Below are 19,834 nucleotides of genomic sequence, written 5' to 3'. Positions count from 1 at the left end.
TAGGTGAACTAGAAATACTAAGGCCTCCTGACGTTAGTCCTGGAGCAACTGCAGCTGACACAGAAATACTAAGCCTCTGGTATTTGGGCCGACTGAAGGCTACCCCTGGCAGGATAACCAAAGTGTGATGACTGCAATAGTGAATACACACAGAACATCTACATTTATGTAAGTGTACACAACTGTACTTTCCTCCTGCTTTGTTGGCTCTCTTGGACACCTTTTCTGCTGCCTCTCTAGCTCCTGATTCTCAGCCTTCAGGTCCTAAGAAAAGCTGAGAATCTTCAAAGTGCCTGAGGATTCCAAACTTTTTGTGCAAGTGCCCTTTTGCTGATCCTTTAGTGGTTTCCATTTCCACTGATAAGCCTTCTAAGCTTTTGTAATCTATTAATCTTCCTTCAAATAACATTTGGGTTGTGGGAATGGTTGGGTGCACCCCATTTGGAAATTAATTGTAAGCTCTGCCAAAGCTTTAGTTGTAGAACATTGGCAGAATGTTGGAATTACTAAACCTACATGACCAGGTGTGTTAAATTCTTCTTTCTTAGGAAACTAAGGTGGTGTCTTGGATCCAATTCCCAGGTTGCCTGTCACTCCATAAAATGCAGCAAATGCCTCTTCCAGGGCTGCTGCTTTTTGCTGTGTGATAAGGCAGTACTCTTGGTGACGTCTTAAGGCTTCATCTGATATTAAAACCAAGTATCTGATGTTATCAGTCTTTATTCATTCTTGACGAGTGGGACTCCGTTCCGATCCTTGGAACCAACTTAGCCGTTACACAGCTTGCGCCAGCCAAAAACCTCTCTGCACACTGCCTTACCCTCTACTACCTCCGATCTCGTTTGCCGCTCTGATAAGACGCTTTAGCCAGTACTCTACAGCTAAGTGCTATAATTCTATATTTTCTTTATTAAGGCATAGTTCTTGTACCTTTAAATAGTTCCTTTTTCTGGTGTTATTTTTAATGTGCATATATTAGTTTTGTACCTTTCTTGCTTAACTTTTAGAAAGTTTGCTTGTTTGTTTGTTTAATTTAACTGTGGAGGTTGCCCACTAAAGTGTGCTAGCCTGTGTAACTAATTTATCACTGTCTCTGCATTTTCTGTGTGTTTCTACAAAAAAATAATCCTTGTTTTCCCACCTTCCTTGACTAGTTTAGACCAGTATACAGGTATTGCTGTATTCTGGGCTGTGGTGTAGTTCCTGTGTTGTCCATTACCTTACTTGGATAGAAGGAAGTTTCTTTGCTCACCAGTGGGAGTGGGGAGTCTTGAGCAGCCTACCTGTCCTTGGGGGAAGTGACCTCAGCACAAGAAGCTGTAGTAATTGGTTGTTTGGGACCATTCCTAGCTCTTTTGTAGTTCACTGCTTAAAATTCGTGGCAAGGTTAAACTTTTTCTGGCTCTGCCAAGTCTGCTCTTCAATTTTTCCCTTAGAACTGTTCTACTTGCAATCTAAACAGCCTATACTCTATCTGAAAAGCTCAGCACTTGCTCCTAAAGCATTTTTTACACAGGTAAAGCACTCTTAAATAAAAGAAAGTACTTCATTCACCTAAAGTTTGTTGAGTACCCATTTCCCTATAGGTCCTTTCTGACTCTGTTACACAGCAATCATTTTCACTATTTGTAGCATGTCGAAGGGTCAGTTGCTGGCGTCCTCTCCTGTTCAGCTGGTGAATCTGGGAATCTTGAGGCAATGTTACAATTGCCTCATGTACACAGACAAAACCCTCTCCTCCTCCCAACAAATTCAAATATATGCGAGAGATGCAACTATATAGCCAAACTGGAGGCGGAGTTCTCTCAATTCAGTACTGGCAAGACCAGTCAGGAGGAGAAGGTAACCACGCACACCACAAACCCAGTCTCACATAGAACTATCACAACTGCAAACCAAACCCACAAAAACATACTCGGAGGCGCTGATTAAAAATCTACCAAAACAGAGGCCTGCAAAGCAGACACCCAAGCAACCACCACCTCAAGACATAGCACATGCAACACATCGTTCACAAAGTCAGTGTGCTAAACAGTCACAGCCCTTGAGGCCAAACAACATGCCAGACACACTTGTAATAGGTGACTCCATAGTCAGACACACTGACGTCCCGCTCACCAGACTGAACAAGGAAAAGGTCACAGTAAGCTGCCTGTCGGGAGCTAGAATCCGCCACATAACACAAGCACTCAGGTCACTCCACAGCAAGTACAAATATGACTCAGTCATTGTACATGCCGGTGTGAACGACCTGAGACGTACCTCCCTGGACTACATGAAAAGAGACATAGAGGAGCTCTCTGATTATGTAGCCCAGGCCTGTATGACCCTGACCAGCATCTTACCCTCACCAAGAATGATGCCACAGTACAAAGACAAAATGATCAGTTTTTAACAATTGGCTTAATTACTAGTGTCATTCTAAGGGGATCCAATGTCTGTCTGCTTGGGATGACATGCTTGACAAACCACGATGCTTCGCAAGGGATGGCTTGCACCTGTCACCCCTGGGCTTCCAGATATTGGCCAAGGCTCTTGCCACCCCCCATAGTGCCTTTTTTAGGCAAGGCTCAAATGACAAACCTACCTCCCTAGAAAACACAAGTGGAAAAAAACTAAGGGTAATGCTGCTCAATGCCAGAAGTCTAAACCTCAAGATGCACGCCCTCGAAGCCCTCCTCAGTATGGAGAACATCGATGTCTGTGCAGTGACTGAAACCTGGTTCAAGGCTCCTGAGAGCACCCCAGCACTATCAGGTTTTACCTCATATCATGCTTTCCGGCCCCAAGACTTGGACCAAACCACAAAAGGAGGGGGAGTATCCATTTTCATCAAAGATACCCACACCTCTAGTTTAGTGGCAACGTACGAAGCATTGGAGACTATCCAGGTGCAACTAACCATAGGCAAAACTGCCTTACAGTTTGTAGCATGCTACAGACCACCCTCTCAAACTCAGGAACCCTACACAGCCTTCCTGAAGACACTGGAGAGTTTGAATGTCTCTCCAAATACCATCATTTTGGGAGACTTCAACTACCCAAACATAGACTGGGAACATTACTCACCCTAGCCCAAAGGTTCCTAGAATTCATAAACTCAAATGCAATGGAACAACTCGTCACCATTCCCACAAGTGCAGACAATATACTAGATCTGATCATCACAAACTTGGGGACAAAATGCTCCACACCGGAAGTATATCCCGCTTTGGTAAGAGCAGACCATAAATTAATCTCACTGGAAATCCACATCCCGCCCCCACCCCCTGCACAAAAGACCACAGTGAAGAACTTCTCAAAAGCAAACTTCACACTTCTTAAGACTGAAGTGGTATCCTTCAAGGCCCCTGGAAACCACAACCCACACTGCTGAATCCTTTGCAAATGCCTTCTATGGGCACCTCCAAGAATGCATGGATCATGCAATCCCAAATAAAACCAAGACCCATTCCCCCAAAGGCAGGCGCCCGGTCTGGTGGACCCCAGCCATAAACAAACTTTACAACAGGAGGAGGAAGCTACTACATGACAGAGCAAAATCCCTAAAAGGGAAGGCATCTCTGATCAGTACTAGCAAAAAACTACGATCACTCATAAAATCATCCAAGGCCAACTTTGAGAGAAAAATCGCAAAAGACAATCACAAGGCTTCTTTAGCTATGTTAGAAACCTGGGTGGAAACTCCCAGATATGCTCAGAGTTAGTCCAAAATGACACAAAATACACTGAACCCACTGACATTGCCAACATTCTGGCAGACAGGTTCAGTGCAAATTCCCCCCGCCCTCTCTAAAGCTAAAAACACAGCATCAATGGGACCGGATGGTGTCCCGGGCTGTGTGCTACATGAACTCCAAGAGGAACTAAACCCACACATAATCTGTTTAATCTTAGCCTTACTACTGGATACGTACCCAAAGAGTGGCGTACGGCAACAGTGGTCCCACTTCACAAAGGCGGTGCTTCTACGGACCCTGGAAATTACCGCCCCATAAGCTTGACGAGCCTGGTCTGCAAAGCTATGGAGAGGAGCATTATGGAACTCGTAAACAAAGACATTGGGGACCTACAGACATTGGATCCGACCCAATTTGGCTTTGTCAAGGGCAGATCCTGCCTTTTGAACTTGGTCGACTTTTTTGAAACAGTCACTAAGGCCATTGATGAGGGAAAGGCAGTTCACACAGCCTACCTTGACCTTGTAAAAGCCTTTGACACAATACCCCACTCGGGCATCATAGACAAACTCACCAGCTTAAATGTAAACCCATATGTCACAAGATGGGTTGTAAACTGGCTCAAGGACAGAACCCACAGGGTCAGAGTTGCTGGAGCTATGTCAGACTCTAACCAGTCACAAGCTGTGTCCCACAGGGCTCAGTTCTGGGACCCCTCTTGTTCGGCATTTATTTTTCCGAGGTACAGGCAAACATAGGAGGATTGTGGCTGACAAAGTTAACTGGGCGCCATAATTGATACTCCAGCGGACACAAACATCCTTCAGAGAGGCCTCATAGAAACAGATAATTGGTGCCAGAGCCACGGCCTTAAGCTGAACGCCAAAAAATGTATAGTCATACCCTTTGGGAAAAACAAGGTACCAACAAATTACCACATAGGTGGTAATCCATTAAGTACGGAAGAGGTAATCGGGGACCTAGGGACCCAGGTTGACAGTAACCTCTCATTTGACACTCACATTGCCAAAGTGGTTAAGAAGACCTTCTATATTGCCCACCTTATCATGAAGGGTTTCACATCTAGATCAAGAGAGGTCATTGTGCCCCTGTACTCTTCTCTTATCAAGCCAATGATTGAGTACAATGCCCCATTTGGGATGTATCTCACCTGACACCTGCAGCAGTTGGAAAGACCCCAAAAGTTCCTCACCAAGAGGATAAAGGGTCTTAAACATATGTCATATGCTGCCCGACTGAAAAAACTCCAGCTCTATTCAGTCGCATACCGTCTACTCCGAGGTGATCTGTGCCTGACGTACAAGGCCATGTCCAATCCGGAATTAATGGACATGCTCCACCTCAGAAAATCCAAATCCATCAGAGCCACGAGAACAAGAGACTTAAACCTCAACACAGAAATAAATAGGACGTGCTGGAGGGACATAGTCATAACCCAGAGGCTCCCTACACTCTAGAACAGAATCCCAGTCCATGTTAGGCAGAGCCCCTCACTGACTCTATTCAAGAGAAATCTCGACGAGTGGATGGGAGATCGTAGGTTTACCCCGGGGGTCATCTCTGTGTCACTACTAGACAGAGGCACAGTAAACTAAACCCTAAAAGGGTGTAGTATTCTCATCCTAAGGGGTGGTGAAAGCCACACACACTCTGGCTAGGCTTATAAATGCCCTAGAGCAGATAGCCTAGTACGAACCTATGAACTGTTAATCTGAAGTATTTCCTTCATTTGATCTGCAACCTGTGGGTGTCTGATCCGATCGGGCAGCTTTCCAAGCTCCAAGATCCGAGCTCCTAGCTCCTCCCCCTACCCATAATCCCCTACTACCAACCACATTACCTCAGATCGTTTTTTGCCGCGGCTGAAGAAGCTTCCCTGTGAAGAGCTCCTGGCTGGGTGAGATCATTGCTGGTTTTAAACCAACTTTTTTCAATCAAAGTTGTCGTTGTGTGTGTTAGTCCCTTTTTCTGCTTCTTGTGCTAGTTTCTGGTCCCTTTTCTGTTAAATTAATTACTAGCTTATCTTCACTCCCCTCCCCCTCCTAGTGTTTGGGTGTGTGTGTGTGAATGATGTCTGAAGGGTCTAAGGCCGTTTATTTCTAAATGTACTGAGTGTGGCCACAAGCTTTCTCCAGCTGATGGCCACACTCAGTGCGTTTTGTGCCTGGGGGCAGCCCATTTGTCAGAGGCCTGCCAGATCTGCGAGGCCTTTAACCCCCGGGCACTTCGGATAGGAAGAACAAGTTGATCCTGGTGGGAAAGCTCCCCCAGGAATCAGCTTCTTCTTCCTCTCCCATTCGGGCTCCAGCTGCTTCGGCAGCTTCGGCGCAGTCTATCCCCTTAGCTCTACCCGAGACTCAACCTCCCTCATCGGATTTGAGCTCTGGGGAAACTAGTGCCTCTTCCCTTACAGAGAAGAGGCACAAGGATAAGGAAGGACATAAGTCCCACAAAAGGCGGGCCGAATCTCATCCTTCGGCTCCGCCAGCGAAACTGCTCAAGTCTCCCACGAGGGTCTCCGGATCCCCCTCCACTCGGCGCCGTTCGCCCTGTTTTTTGCCGGAGGAGGAGGATAGGTCTCCCTCGAGATTTTCGAAGGCCCGCCTCTACTACTTCATCCAGGTCGACCCGAAGCATCTCCGAAGTGGATATGGATCGGATGATGCATCGCTTCTTACAGACCCAAATGCAGATGGGGATGATCTTGCCCCCCCCTCTGGGGGGGGGGAGTGCAGCCCCCATATTTGCACCGATCACTCCTTCTCCGACTCGTTTTCGGGTCTCTGAGTCATCGGATCCAGGCCCTTTCGGACCCGGGGAATTGTCGGTGCCGATAGCTGTGGTCTCTTCGACGCAGACTATACCTTCGAGCTTGTCGGACCCGAGCTCTCGGGGCCGAGGGCTGAGCGTCGGATCTGAGGGAGTTGCTGTGTCTTCGGCGCTGTTGGCATCGGAGCACACCTCTGCCTCTGCGCCGACTGCATCGGCTCCGACCCCGATCCCTTCCTCGGATCCGAGGAGATTGCTCTCAGAGGCTGGCGAGAGTGGCTCTCCTTTGGCTTTTGCGGTAGTGGAGAGGGTACTGTCTAGGTCCTCCAGATCCCCAACCCGGGCTTCGGATCCACCCATACCCCCACTGTATGAGGGTCTGTCTTCCATCATCCGTCCATCGGGACAGCCTGCCCAAGCCCTCCAGCTAGTTCCCGTGGAGGAACAACAACCCGTGGACGAGCCCTCTTCGGACAGTCCCACCGAGGAGGTCCCTCGGAAACATCGGTGCAAAAGGAGGCACCTGGACTCCCCCGAGTCCGTTACCACAGAGACAGACTTAGATGATACGGAGGGTTCCCCAAGGTCACCCCCTGAAGAGGTTTCCTTTGGAGACATCATGGAAATGTTGCGTATCGGGGGGGGGGGGTCAGCCCAAAAGCCCTCCCTTGATGAGTCCGTGTTCCTGGAGGCCTTTGAGGCAGGCCCATCTACCTCCTGGGTGTCCCCTCCGGCCGACCCCCTGGTGGATTTTACCACCAGGGCTTGGAAGAAGCCCGACACCGTGGAACCAATCCCTAGGCGCCCCGATAAAGTCCTCAGCCCACCCACAGATAGACCGTCTTGGGCCAAAGGAACCCCCGTTGATGCTATGTTGGTGGCGGTGGCCACCAAGAAAGAACTTGCGTAGGAGAGTTCTTCGGTTCACCCGCCAGATAAGGAATCTCGAGCGCTTGACCGGATTGGGAAGCGGATGTTTGCTTCAGTGACCTTTTCCATAAGGGTGCTGAACTGTATGGCACATACCATTAGGCTACAGCGAGACTTGATTAAAGAATACGCTGCAGCCCCCCCGGAGTCCATGTCGGTCCCAGACAAAAAGATTTTTGAGACTCGAATGGCCACTCTAAAATCCATCTACAATACATCTATGCGGCTTCTCTCCCATGCAACGGAGGGAGCCGCTAGAGCTAGCGGAGCCGGGGTCGTCTTGCGATGTCTCTCCTGGCTCCGTCTGTGCGACTTCACGGATCCCCTCAAGGCGTCCTTCGCGAACGCCCCTTTTGACGGTTCTGCCTTGTTTGGCAAAACTGTTCGCGACACGCTGGTCCAAAGCGAAAATGACTGGAAGATGCTGTCTGCCGCCGGAGTCCGCTTCTCTAATCCCCAAAGATCCTTCTCCCGGAATCAGAGGGGACAAAAGAAGCTGTGGTTCCGTAAGTCTCAGCAATCCCATCCTGCTGCGGACCACTCATCCTCTAGAGGCAGAGGACGACAATGTGGATGCCGGCCCAGAGGGAGAGGGGGGGCCGTGTAATTTTGGGTCTAGAGAACCTTTCTCGGACAGACCCGCGCAACAGCCCTGAGGGCTTGCCCGACTGTCCCTTTCTGGAGGCAGTCGGGGGGGCTGTTGTCGGAGCACCTGTCAAACTGGGAGTCCCTTACAACAGATCGATGGGTGCTCCGGATCATATCCAGAGGTTACTCCATTCCATTCATAAACCTTCCCCCCCAAATCCCGATGTCCGTCCCGATCAGAGGAGGCAGCGGCTTTGGAGATTTCAAAGCTGCTAAGAAAAGAGCCATCCAGCCCGTCCCCCCAGATCAGTCCGGATTGGGTTATTTCTCCAGATTCTTTTTGGTGCCAAAGAAAACAGGGGACCTCAGACCCATCTTAGACCTTTCCGCCCTGAACCTGTTCATACCCAAGGAAATGTTCCGGATGGTCACTCTCCAATCAATTCTCCCCCTTCTGCGGGAGAACGACTGGATGTGCTAGTTAGACCTCAAGGATGCGTATTACCACATATTAATGGACAGACGATCCAGGAGGTTCCTCCGCTTCCGGCTCGGAGTCAGTCATTATCAATTCAGGGTTCTTCCATTCGGCCTCACCTCAGCCCCCAGAGTGCTCACCAAGGTCATGGCATGGTTGCAAGCCCACCTGAGACTCCAGGCCATTCAGGTCTTCCCTTACCTAGACGACTGGCTCCTCACCGCGACCAACAGGCATCAGCTCTGTGTGGCGAGAGATTATGCTCTGTCTCTAGCCCACAACCTAGGCATCTCAGTGAACGAGCAGAAATCCTGCCTGTGCCCCACTCAAGCCCTAGAATTCATAGGGGCCAGGTTAGATACACTAATCTCCAGAGTTGTTCTAACGTCAGTCAGGCTGAACAGCTTGTCGTTTCAGGTGTTAGCCCTTCTTCGGAGCCCTGTTCCTCCGGCAGAGTTAGTCCTGAGGGCACTGGGGTCTATGTCAGCAGCGATCGGTCTCTCTCTTCATGCCCGTCTGCGAATGCGCATATTACAATGGACCCTTCAAGTCCAATGGTCCCTGTCAGTCCACCCGTTATGCATGCCAATACCCCTGAGCAGGGTGTGCAGGGACTCCCTTCTGTGGTGGTTACAGGCACAGGAACTCGGAGAAGGGAGGCCCTTTGTGATTCCCCTGGTCGAAGCCACGTTGGCCACGGACGCTTCTTGCCTCGGGTGGGGGGGCATTGTTCAGGCAGATCCGTTCAAGGCACGTGGACTTCCCTAGAGACCGCATTGCATATCAGTGTCCTAGAGATGAGGGCGGTGCTTTTGGCGTTGCAAGCTCTCCACGACCTTCTTCCCCTAGGGACTATTGCAATCCAGACGGACAACATGTCAGTAGTCTGGTATATATACAAACAAGGAGGGACCAGATCTTATCCCGTGTCGAGAAGCCATGAGAGTGTGGGAATGGGCGATTTCCACCAACCGCTTTCTGACAGCAATGCACATTCTGGAACGGTCCAACATATTAGCGGACAAGCTAAGTCGAGTTTTACTCACTCCATACGAGTGGTCTTTGAATCCGTCTGTTGCGAAGCAGATCTTACACAAATGGCATCAGCCTCGCTGCGACCTTTTCACTTCTCCTTTAAGCACAAAATGCAGCGTGTACTTCGCGATAGTTCCCCCCAGAGGGGAAGACCCCCCAGAGACGCTCTAGTCCATGCTTGGCCTCCCGGACTCCTTTATGCTTATCCCCCCCTCCCACTTATGATGAAATTCATCCAGAAAGCCTGTCGTATGGGGAGCAGAATTATCCTCATAGCCCCATTCTGGCCTCTACAGATCTGGTTCCCCTTTTTGCGGTCTCGCAGTGTGGCTCCCCCATGGATTCTGGATCCCAGTCCAGACCTAATCTCGCACCCAGCGAGATGCCATACCCCAAACCTGGTCAATCTCAAACTTGCTGCTTGGTTGATCCAGTTCCATTAATGGCTAGGACTCCCGGTATCTCATCCCCCGTTAAGGCCATTCTGGTGGCAGCTCATAAACCATCTACCAGAAAACTTTACAACCGTAAATGGAAACGTTTTTCCATCTGGGCCAAAGACAAAGAATTGGACCCATTTACTGTCCCTATTCTGACTATTCTGGACTTTCTTTCCCTGCTTTTTAGACAGGGAGCAAGTGCCTCCACAGTCAAGGTGCAGTTGGCGGCCATCTCCCATTTTCACGTGGGGGGCGGCTTAGGCTCCTTAGCATCTACAAAGTTGTGCAAAACCTTCTTAAGAGGCGTTTTTCTTTTGAAACCACCTGTCAAGACTGTGGTTCCCCCGTGGGATCTCGCTCTGGTCTTATAAGCCTTAACGAGACCACCTTTCGAGCCTGCAGCCTCTGTTCCATTGAAGTTCTTATCTTGGAAAACTGCTTTCTTGATGGCTATTACTTTAGCCAAGAGGGTTTCAAAATTACAAGCTCTGTGTATCAAACCTCCGTACCTTATCTTTCACAAAGATAGTGTCCCTCAGGAATAATCCGTCTTTCTTGCCCAAGGTGGCTACAGAATCAAATATTAATCAATCAATAAATCTTCCTGTATTTTTCCCAAATTTTCACAACAAAGGCGAATACACGTTGCACAAATTGGATGTACACGGAGAACTGCATTTTTACTTGCACAGGACTAGAGAGTTTCGCAAGTCGGACCAGTTGTTTGTTTCTTATGTAAAGTCAGCCATGGGCAAGGCAATTGCGAAAGTGACTGTAGCAAATTGCATCTGTCAGTGCATTATGCTGGGATACACTTCATCTGGGAAGCCAGCTCCGGTTGGCGTCCGTGCTCATTCCACAAGATCTGTAGCTACCTCAACAGCTTTTTGGTCTAGGGTTCCAGTAGACGATATTTGTCCAGCAGCTACCTGGTCCTCATCTCATACGTTCATTTCTCATTACAAACTGGATATGATTTCCAGGAGTAGGGCTTCTTTTGGCTCTGCGGTGCTTCGGAATATCCTTCCGTAAGGACCACCCGGGTTCTTGTAGGTTAGCTGGGAACTCTGTCCCACAGGTTGCAGATCAAATGAAGTAACTACTTCAGATAAAGAAGTTATGTACTCACCATAATGTTCCATCTGAGTAGATACTTAATTTGTCTGCAACCGACCCCCCCTGCCATCCCCCGAACCGCGGGAATTTTTCTGATCATTCGGAGTTGGTTTCTGTCTCGAGTTGGTGAGGCAAAAAAAAAAAAACGATCTGAGGTAATGTGGTTGGTAGTAGGGGATTGTGGGTAGGGGGGTGGAGCTCGGATCTTGGAAAGCTGTCGGATCCGGCACCCACAGGTTGCAGACAAATGAAGTTTCCACTCAGATGGAACGTTATGGTGAGTACATAACTTCTTTTTTGCATTACCATTGCTGGTAATTTTCTCCTCCGTTTTACATTTTAGGTAATCTCCTGTGCCGTTGCTGGCATTTCTCTCCTTTACCAATTTAGTATTTCTCCTTACAATTGTTGGTAGCCTTCTGTGTTCTTCACTGTGTATGTGGTGTGCAAGTTTTCTTTTAAGTGGCAGAATAGTAGAAAAAGCATGTCAGGCTTTAAACAGCGCCAGTATTGTGGAAGAAATATGCCCAATTCAGATGGGTTATCTTTCATGTGTATTTTGCTTGGATGCACCCCATTTGGAAACGAATTGTAAGCTCTGCCAAAGCTTTATAGGTTCATAGGTTCATACTAGGCTATCTGCCCGAGGGCATTTACAAGCCTAGCCCATAGTTTTGTGGCTTATGCCACCCCTTTAGTATGGGGAACTATACCCATTATTTTGCTGTGCCTCTGTTGAGCAGTGACACTGAGGTAATCCCTGGGGTATATCTGCGATCTCCCATCCATTGGTCAAGATTTCTCTTGAACAAGACCAGCGAGGTGCTCTGCCTCACATATACCAGGATTTTATTCCACAGCATAGGGAGTCTTTGGGTGATGAATCTATCCCTCCAGCGCGTCCTATTAATAGCCGTGTCAAGGTTTAAGTCTCCTGCCCTTGTGGCTCTGGCGGATCTAGATTTTTGAGGTGAAGCATATTCATCAAATCTGGGTTTGACATGGCCTTGTATGTTAGGCAAAGGTCACCTCTGAGCAAGCGGTGGCGACTGAATAGAGCTGGAGTTCTTTCAGTCGGGCAGCATAGGACAGATGTTTGAGACCCTTTATCCTTTTGGTGAGGAACTTTTGTGGCCTCTCCAGCTGCTGCAAGTGTCGGGTCAGATACATTCCGAATGGGGCATTGTACTCAATCATTGGTCTGATGAGTGATGAGTATAGGGAGACTATGACCTCCCTTGATCTAGATGAGAATCCCTTCATGATAAGGTGGGCAATGTAGAAGGTCTTCCTAACTACTTTAGCTACATGGGTGTCGAATGACAGACTACTATCAACCTGGGTCCCCAGGTCCCTGATAACTTCTTCTATGCTCAGTGGATTGCCACCTATTTGGTAGCTAGGGGTAACCTTGTTTTTCCCGAAGGGTATGACTATGCATTTTTTGGCATTTAACTTTAGGCCATGGCTCTGGCACCAGTTATCCGTTTCTGTGAGACCCTTCTGAAGGATATCTGTGTCAGATGTGTTTTCTACTATGTGCCCAGTTTGCAGTCATCTGCAAACTTTGTCAGCCATAACCCTCCTGTGTTTGCTTGTACTTCGGAAAAGTAGATGCCAAACAAGAGTGGGCCCAGGACTGAGCCCTGTGGTACACCACTTGTGACAGGCTTTGAGTCTGACATGGCGCCAGCAACTCTGACCCTGTGGGTTCTGTCACTCAGCCAGTTTGCAACCCATCTTGTGATGTATGGGTTAACATTTAAGCTGATGAGTTTTTCAATGATACCAGAGTGGGGTATTGTATCGAAGGCCTTCGCCAGATCGAGGTAGGCTGTATGGACTGCCTTTCCTCATCAATGGCTTTGGTGACTGTTTGAAAAGTCAACCAAGTTTAGAAGGCATGATCTGCCTTTGACAAAGCCAAACTGGGATGGATCCAAAGTCTGCAAATTCCCTATGTCTTTATTTATGAGGTCCATTATGATCCTCTCCATGGCTTTGCAGATAAGGCTTGTCAAGCTACTGGGCGGTAATTTCCAGGGTCGGTGGAGGCACCGCCTTTGTGAAGTGGGACCACAGTTGCAGTGCGCCACTCCTGGAGTGCGTATCCAGAGGTAAGACTATGATTAAACAGCTGTCCTAGCTGTGGGTTTAATTCTCGTTGAGTTCGTGGAGCACACAGCCGGGGACACCATCAGGTCTCATGGATGCTGTGTTTTTTGCTTTGGAGAGAGCAGTTCTCACTTGGGCGTTGGAGATGTTTGGGCGGCTGCAATCTCTTGGTATAGATATCTCTCCTTTTGGGGGGGAGAAGTCTGCACTGAACCTGTCAGCCAGTATGTTGGCAATGTCTGTAGGATCAGTAATCTTCACATCATTTTGAACTAGTTCTGAGCATATCTGGGAGGTTCCTCCCAGGTTTCTAACATAGCTAAAGAAGGCCTTATGATTGTCTTTTGAGTCTTTAGCTATTTTTCTCTCAAAATTTGCTTTGGATGATTTTATGAGAGCTCTTAGTTTTTTTACTTGTAGTGATCAAGGGTGTCTTACCTTTTAAGGATTTTGCTCTATCTTGTAGTAGCTTCCTCCTTTTGTTGTAGAGTTTGTTTATGGCTGGGGTCCACCAGACTGGACGCTTGCCTTTGGTACAAAGAGTCTTTGTTTTGCTTGGGATTGCCTTATCCATGCAGTCCTGCAGGTGCTGGTAGAAGGCATTTGTAAGTGATTCAGCGGCTTGAGTACTGTTTTCCGCAGCTCGGGGCCTTAAAGGAGACCACACTAGTCTTTAGAAGTGTGAAGTCTGCTTCGAGAAGTTCTTTACTGTGGTCTTTTTATTTCAGGTGGGGGTGGGATGAGGACCTCCAGCGAGATTAGTTGTGATCTGATCTCACCAGTGAGGGTATACTTCGGTGTTGAACATTGTGCTCCCATGTTCGTGATGATGAGATCAAGTATGTTTTCTCCTCTTGTGGGATGGTGACTAGTTGTTCCATGGCATTTGAGTTTATAAATTCCAGGAACGTTTGGTCTAGGGTGTTTGGGCTTGAGTAGTGTTCCCAGTCTATATTAGAGTAATTGAAGTCACCTAGTATGATGGTGTTTGGTGATACATTTATCCCCTCTAGTGTTTTCAGGAAGGCCATGTGAGCTTCCTGAGTTTGTGAGGTGGCCTGTAACATGCTACAATTTGCAGAGCAGTCTTGCCTATGGTTAATTGCACCTGGATGGTCTCCGATGCATCGTGCGTTGCCACCAGTCTTGAGGTGTGGGTGTCTTTGATGAATATGGATACCCCCCCCTCCTTTCTTGGTATTGTCCGGATTTTGGGGCGGGCATGATAAGAGGTAAAACCTGATAGTGCTGGGGTGCTCTCAGGAGCCTTGAACCAGGTTTCTGTCACTGCACAGACATCTATGTTCTCCATACTGAGAAGGGCCTCGAGTGCGTGCATTTTGAGATTTAGACTTCTGGCATTGAGCAGCATTACCCTTAGTTTTTTTTTCCTTTTTTGTGTTCTAGGGTGGTAGGTTTAGAATTTGAGCCTTGCCTAAAAAAGGCACTATGGGGTGGCAAGAGCCTTTGCCAATATCCGGAATCCCAGGGTGACAGGTGCAAGCCGTCCTTTGAAGCAGCGTGGCTTGTCCAGCATGTCATCCCAGGCAGACAGACATTGGATCCCCTTTGAATGACACCAGAGTTTAAGCCAATTGTTAAAGCTGATCATCTTATCTCTGTATTGTGGCATCATTCTTGGTGAAGGTAGGATACTGCTCAAGGTCAGGGTCATACCTGCCTGGGCTACATAATCAGAGAGCTCCTCAATGTCTCTTTTCATGTAGTCCAAGGAGGTACGTCTCAGGTCGTTTACACCAGCGTGGACAATGACTGAGTCGTATTTGTACCTGCTGTTGAGAGACATGAGTGCTTGCGTTATGTGGCGGATTCTAGCACCCGACAGGCAGCTTACTGTGACCTTCTCCTTACTCAGTCTGGTCAGCGGGACGTCAGTGTGTCTGACTATGGAGTCACCAATGACTAGTGTGTCTGGCATTGTGTTTGGCCTTAAGGGCTGTGACTGTTTGACACTCTGACTGTGAGGTCTATGTGTTGCAGGTGTTGTGTTCTGAGGTGGTGGTTGTTTGGGTGTCTGCTTTGGTGGCCTCTGCTGTTTTGGTAGATTTTTGATCAGAGCCGAGTATGTCTTTGTGTGTTTATGTGTATGATTTGAGGTTGTGATGGTACTATGTGAGACTGGGTCTATAGTGTGTGTGGTAACCTTCTCCTCCTGACTGGTCTTGCCAGTCCTATGTTGAGAGAGCTCAGCCTCCAGTTTGGCCGTATAGTTGCATCTCTCGCATGTATTTGTGTTTTGTGGGAGGAGGAGAGGGTTGTCTGTGTACATGAGGCAATTGTAACATTGCCTCAATATTCCCAGGTTCACCAGCTGAGCAGGAGAGGACACTAGCAACTGATCCCTCGATATGCTAGAAGGACTAGACAAAAAAACTTTAAAAGAGATTCCGGGGGATGTGGGTGACCGAGAAATGGGGTTTTGCCTTTTTGGGGTGCTATCTATAAGAGTGCCGTATCAAGGTAATAAGTACTGTAGGAGCAAGTGCTAGGTTTAACAGATAGAGAATAGTCTACTTGGAGTCAAGTAGAGATGATCTTTTTAGGTATTAGAGAAAGTGCTAGTAACAGGGATGCTTAAAGGTAAGATTGAAAAGAATGCACTCTGCAGTGTGCACTAGAGAAGTTAGATATGAAAGTAGGTAACTTGAGTTTTACCTGTTTAAAAAGTTAAGGTTTAGTGGAGAGTTACTATTTTTAAAACAGCAAGAACATTAGCAGAATGTTGGAATAAGTTGATTCTGAAAGGATTGTTAAACTCCTCCTTCGATAAAGCCATGTCTAAGCCAGAATCTTCCACCAAAATTGAACATAAAAAGTAATTCGATGACGGGCTCTCCATTGGCACCAGACTCAGACAGACAGAAATAAAGGTTCCATCAGTCTGCACGGAACCCAAGAGGAAGATTCCTAAACTAATTGTTAAACAAGCTTTGGCACTGACAGTTATGGTCCCCTTGGTACTGACAACTTCGACACTGACTGACGGTCTTGGCGGCACGGATTCTGACACTCTCGCCATCGACAGTTTTGTCGGTTCTGACTTTAACATTGGCACCGACAGTTTCATCAGCACTGGAGTTTTTGACCTCCCACTCTGTTCTGACTTCTCCAATTGCTCCACAGCATACAGTGTCCAAGCATGAAACTTTAGTACTTCCCAGAACAAGGTACTCTTCTATAGACCCCCCCCCCGGGTCATCTTCCCAGCCCCTTCTTAGATAGGCCAGAGTTTCCCTCACTTATGTCAGTTCAATCTAACAGAAGTCTTTCCGAGGTAGACGTGAGATTAGTGTATCATTTGGCAGCCAGGGGTCTTCCTGCACCCACTCAGCCCTCCCTCCCTCCCAGCTGGAGCCAAGGTCTTCTCACCTAGTACCCCTCCTGAATTTTCTCCTCTGAACTCAACAGGTTTGGAGCCCACCACTTCAATTATCCCGGTTTCAGCTGTAACGGTACCGAAAGTAGCTACTATTTCGGTTCCTGGATTGGCTCTGATGTCTTTGGTTCCCTCTGAATCTATAGACTCTCAGGGCTGTAGTTTGGCTGTCTGTTCAGTAGGCCCAGATGTTCTTAGTGTTTCACTGTTGCAGTCATCACATTTGGTTATCTGCCTGCAGGTAGCCCTCAGCCGGCCTGAATACCAGTGTCTTGGATTCCTGCATAGGATGCTGTCTCTTCTTCCATGATGTTAGGTCGTCCGCGGTATAAAACATGTAGCAGACGCAATTACATCAGTCTTTCTTTGCCATGCGGTGCCCGAAGCAGAAGCAGTTCGCAAGTGCCCATCGGCCGACTCCTGAAATTTTCATGTTTCAGAAACGAAGTCCTCAAAAAAGATTCCTGTTGGGGATATTTTTTCTTGCTCCAACCGATGTCAGTAAGTTAACAATTATCTTACCTATGAAAAGTAAATACCTCATAAAGATTTTCATTCGTACTGCATTCCCTGCTTAGGCCCAGACCACGATGTCCCTCGCTTTTGGTTTTGTGCCTTGTTCAACCCTCGAACGATTCATTGTCTGCCTATCTTTGCAGCAAATTATTTTGGTACTCTGTGTCCATACTCAGAAATGGCTTCATTAAGGCACCCGACTACTGATCTTCCGAAAAAACGTAAGGATAAAGACAGAGACAGACCGCAAAGGTCCAAAACTGCTGACAACACTTTTGTTAAGCTAGTCGCCAGTTCGCCGGTACTCAGTAAGGTGCTTTGACAGCCCCTGATACCCACTACTTCAGATTCGCAGGCCTCTTGTGAGACCCATTCGGAGTCCGGTATGCCGCGAGATGCTTAGAGTATTGAACTTGTGGATGTCTCTACCTTGGATGTGTCTGGAGCTGCTGTGCAGGCACTGGCTTCTGTTCAGGCCTACAGACTTGCATTTTAAACCTATGCCATCTTTATCCAGGCCTAAAACTCGCACCATGCCTAGAAAACTGACATCCAAACCGCATGCTCAGGCCCATATGCCTAAAAAACAAATGCGTAGAATGGCTGAAAACCTTATTACCTTAATTAGGGGAAGCTAGCCTTCTCCCTCTAAGAGACCTAGAACTGATTTTTCTTCTGATCCGGAATCTGATATTTCTGATTACCAGGATTTGCCCTTGTCTACCTTTGAAGATTCTGATGCAGAGGATTCCATTCCCTCTGCTTCCCCTCCAGAAGATTTTTGTTTTGGTGAAACCTTACACACTCTTAGGGAGCATTTCCACTGGAAAAGCCAGGATTACTCTTACTCCAAAAAGAGGCTTAGGGAGTTCTTACTCCTTCCTCAATGCAGGCCTTTAGCTATCTCTCCTGTTCTGGAAATTGTAGATGCTTTCTTGGAATCTAGCTTTTCCCCAGACACTTTACCTCCAGCTCCCAGAAAACCCGACCGGTATTACAGAGTACCTGACTCTCACAAGTTCCTCTTTAAGAATCCTACTGTGGATCCAGCGACCATTTCCCAAGGACCAAAAGGCATTAAAGCTACTGCTGCCAAAAATCCTACCCCTTCTGATAGAGATTCTAGAACCTTGGACAGATGGGGTAAGAAGGTATACACTTTTGCTACTTTGGCCATTAGGGCTTTAAATTGCCAGTTTCATATGTTAAAGTACCAGCATCATGTTATGGGACTGCTTAAACAGAAAATGATATTGATTCCTGACTGTGCTGAACACAAAGAATTATAGAATTTAATGCATTCTGCAGAACAAATTGGTAAACATACTTTGCAGTGTGGTTTTGACTCTTTAGGAGCATCTTGCAGGGCTGCTGTCACTGGGTCTGCATTTAGAAGACATGCTTGGCTTAAGGAGCAAACCTTGCCAGATCATGTTAAAGCTAAATTACTGGATGCTCCCTTAAACCAAGACCGCTTGTTTGGCAAAAAAGCAGAAGTCCTCAAAAGGATGGAGGAAAAAGCTAAATCAATGTAAACTGTTAGTTATTTCCTACAAGTACAGCCTCCCTTAGGAGGAAAGCTCACCCTGCATGCAAAAAACTGGGAATTCATTACCCAGGACAAATGGGTTTTGAACATAGTTTCCCAAGGATACAGATTCCACTTCCACACCCTACCAACCCCAAATGGTTGGCCAGACCTACCCCCAAATCAGTGGGCGGAGGCCCAAAAGCAGGTTCTCTTTTCTAAGCATCATGGCTATTCAACCTGTCCCAGGAGAACAAAGGGGACAAGGTTTTTATTCAAGACTTCCTGGTAACCAGAAAAGACAGCTCCTGTTGTCCTATCCTGGACCCCTCTATTCTATACACTTTTTTTCTGGTAATCCCAAAATTCAAAATGCTAACACTTCAACAGCTGCTTCCTATGCTAGGCAAAGATGCCTGGTTGGCAACCTTAGACTTGGCTTACCTGCATATTCCAATAAGGGAAGCTTGCAAGAAATACCTACGCTTCATGGCAGGCTCCATGCACTATCAGTTCTCTGCATGTCTTTTTGTCTAATCTACTGCACCAGGATATTGAAGTGTCTAGCTCCAGCCATTGCATTTTGCAGGCAGAGAAATATTCAAATATACCCATAGTTGGGCGATTGTCTGATTCAGGCAGAAAGCCAGGACTTGCTATTAAAACATCTGGCATTCATAAAGAAACTTCTAAACCTCACTGGTGTACACCATAAATGAAAAGAAATCTCACCTTGTACCCTGCCAACAGATTGTATTCCTGGGAGCAGACTTGAACACAACTTCCCAGATGGCTTTCCTCACGCGAGAGAAACAAGTTTCACAACCTACTTCAAACTATTGGCCACAAAGACCCAACTATCTGCAAGGAACATTCTGAAAGCCCTGGGGTTCATGGCCTCTTGCAGTCTACTAAGACCTAACTATATCTGCAAGGAACATTCTGAAAGCCCTGGGATTCATGGCCTCTTGCAGTCTACTAATTCCATATGCAAGACTGCATATAAAGAAACTACAGTGGTATCTAAAAAGCCTATGGTGTTAACATTCTCAGGACCTGGAATCAATGATTCCTATCATTCCTTGTATAAAGACAGAGTTCTTTGGTTGGCAGAGGCCTGCTACTACCCCCTGCCGGCCAAACCCTAAGACGCATCAGACTATGTGTGGGGGGCTCACTTGGCAGGGCAATGCATTCAGGGCAAATGGAATCAGACAGATG

The sequence above is a fragment of the Protopterus annectens genome, chromosome 1.part1 (genome assembly GCF_019279795.1).
Source record: "Protopterus annectens isolate FY-2018-M chromosome 1.part1, PAN1.0, whole genome shotgun sequence".
NCBI lineage: Eukaryota > Metazoa > Chordata > Ceratodontiformes > Protopteridae > Protopterus > Protopterus annectens.
This window is presented reverse-complemented; position numbering follows the sequence as displayed.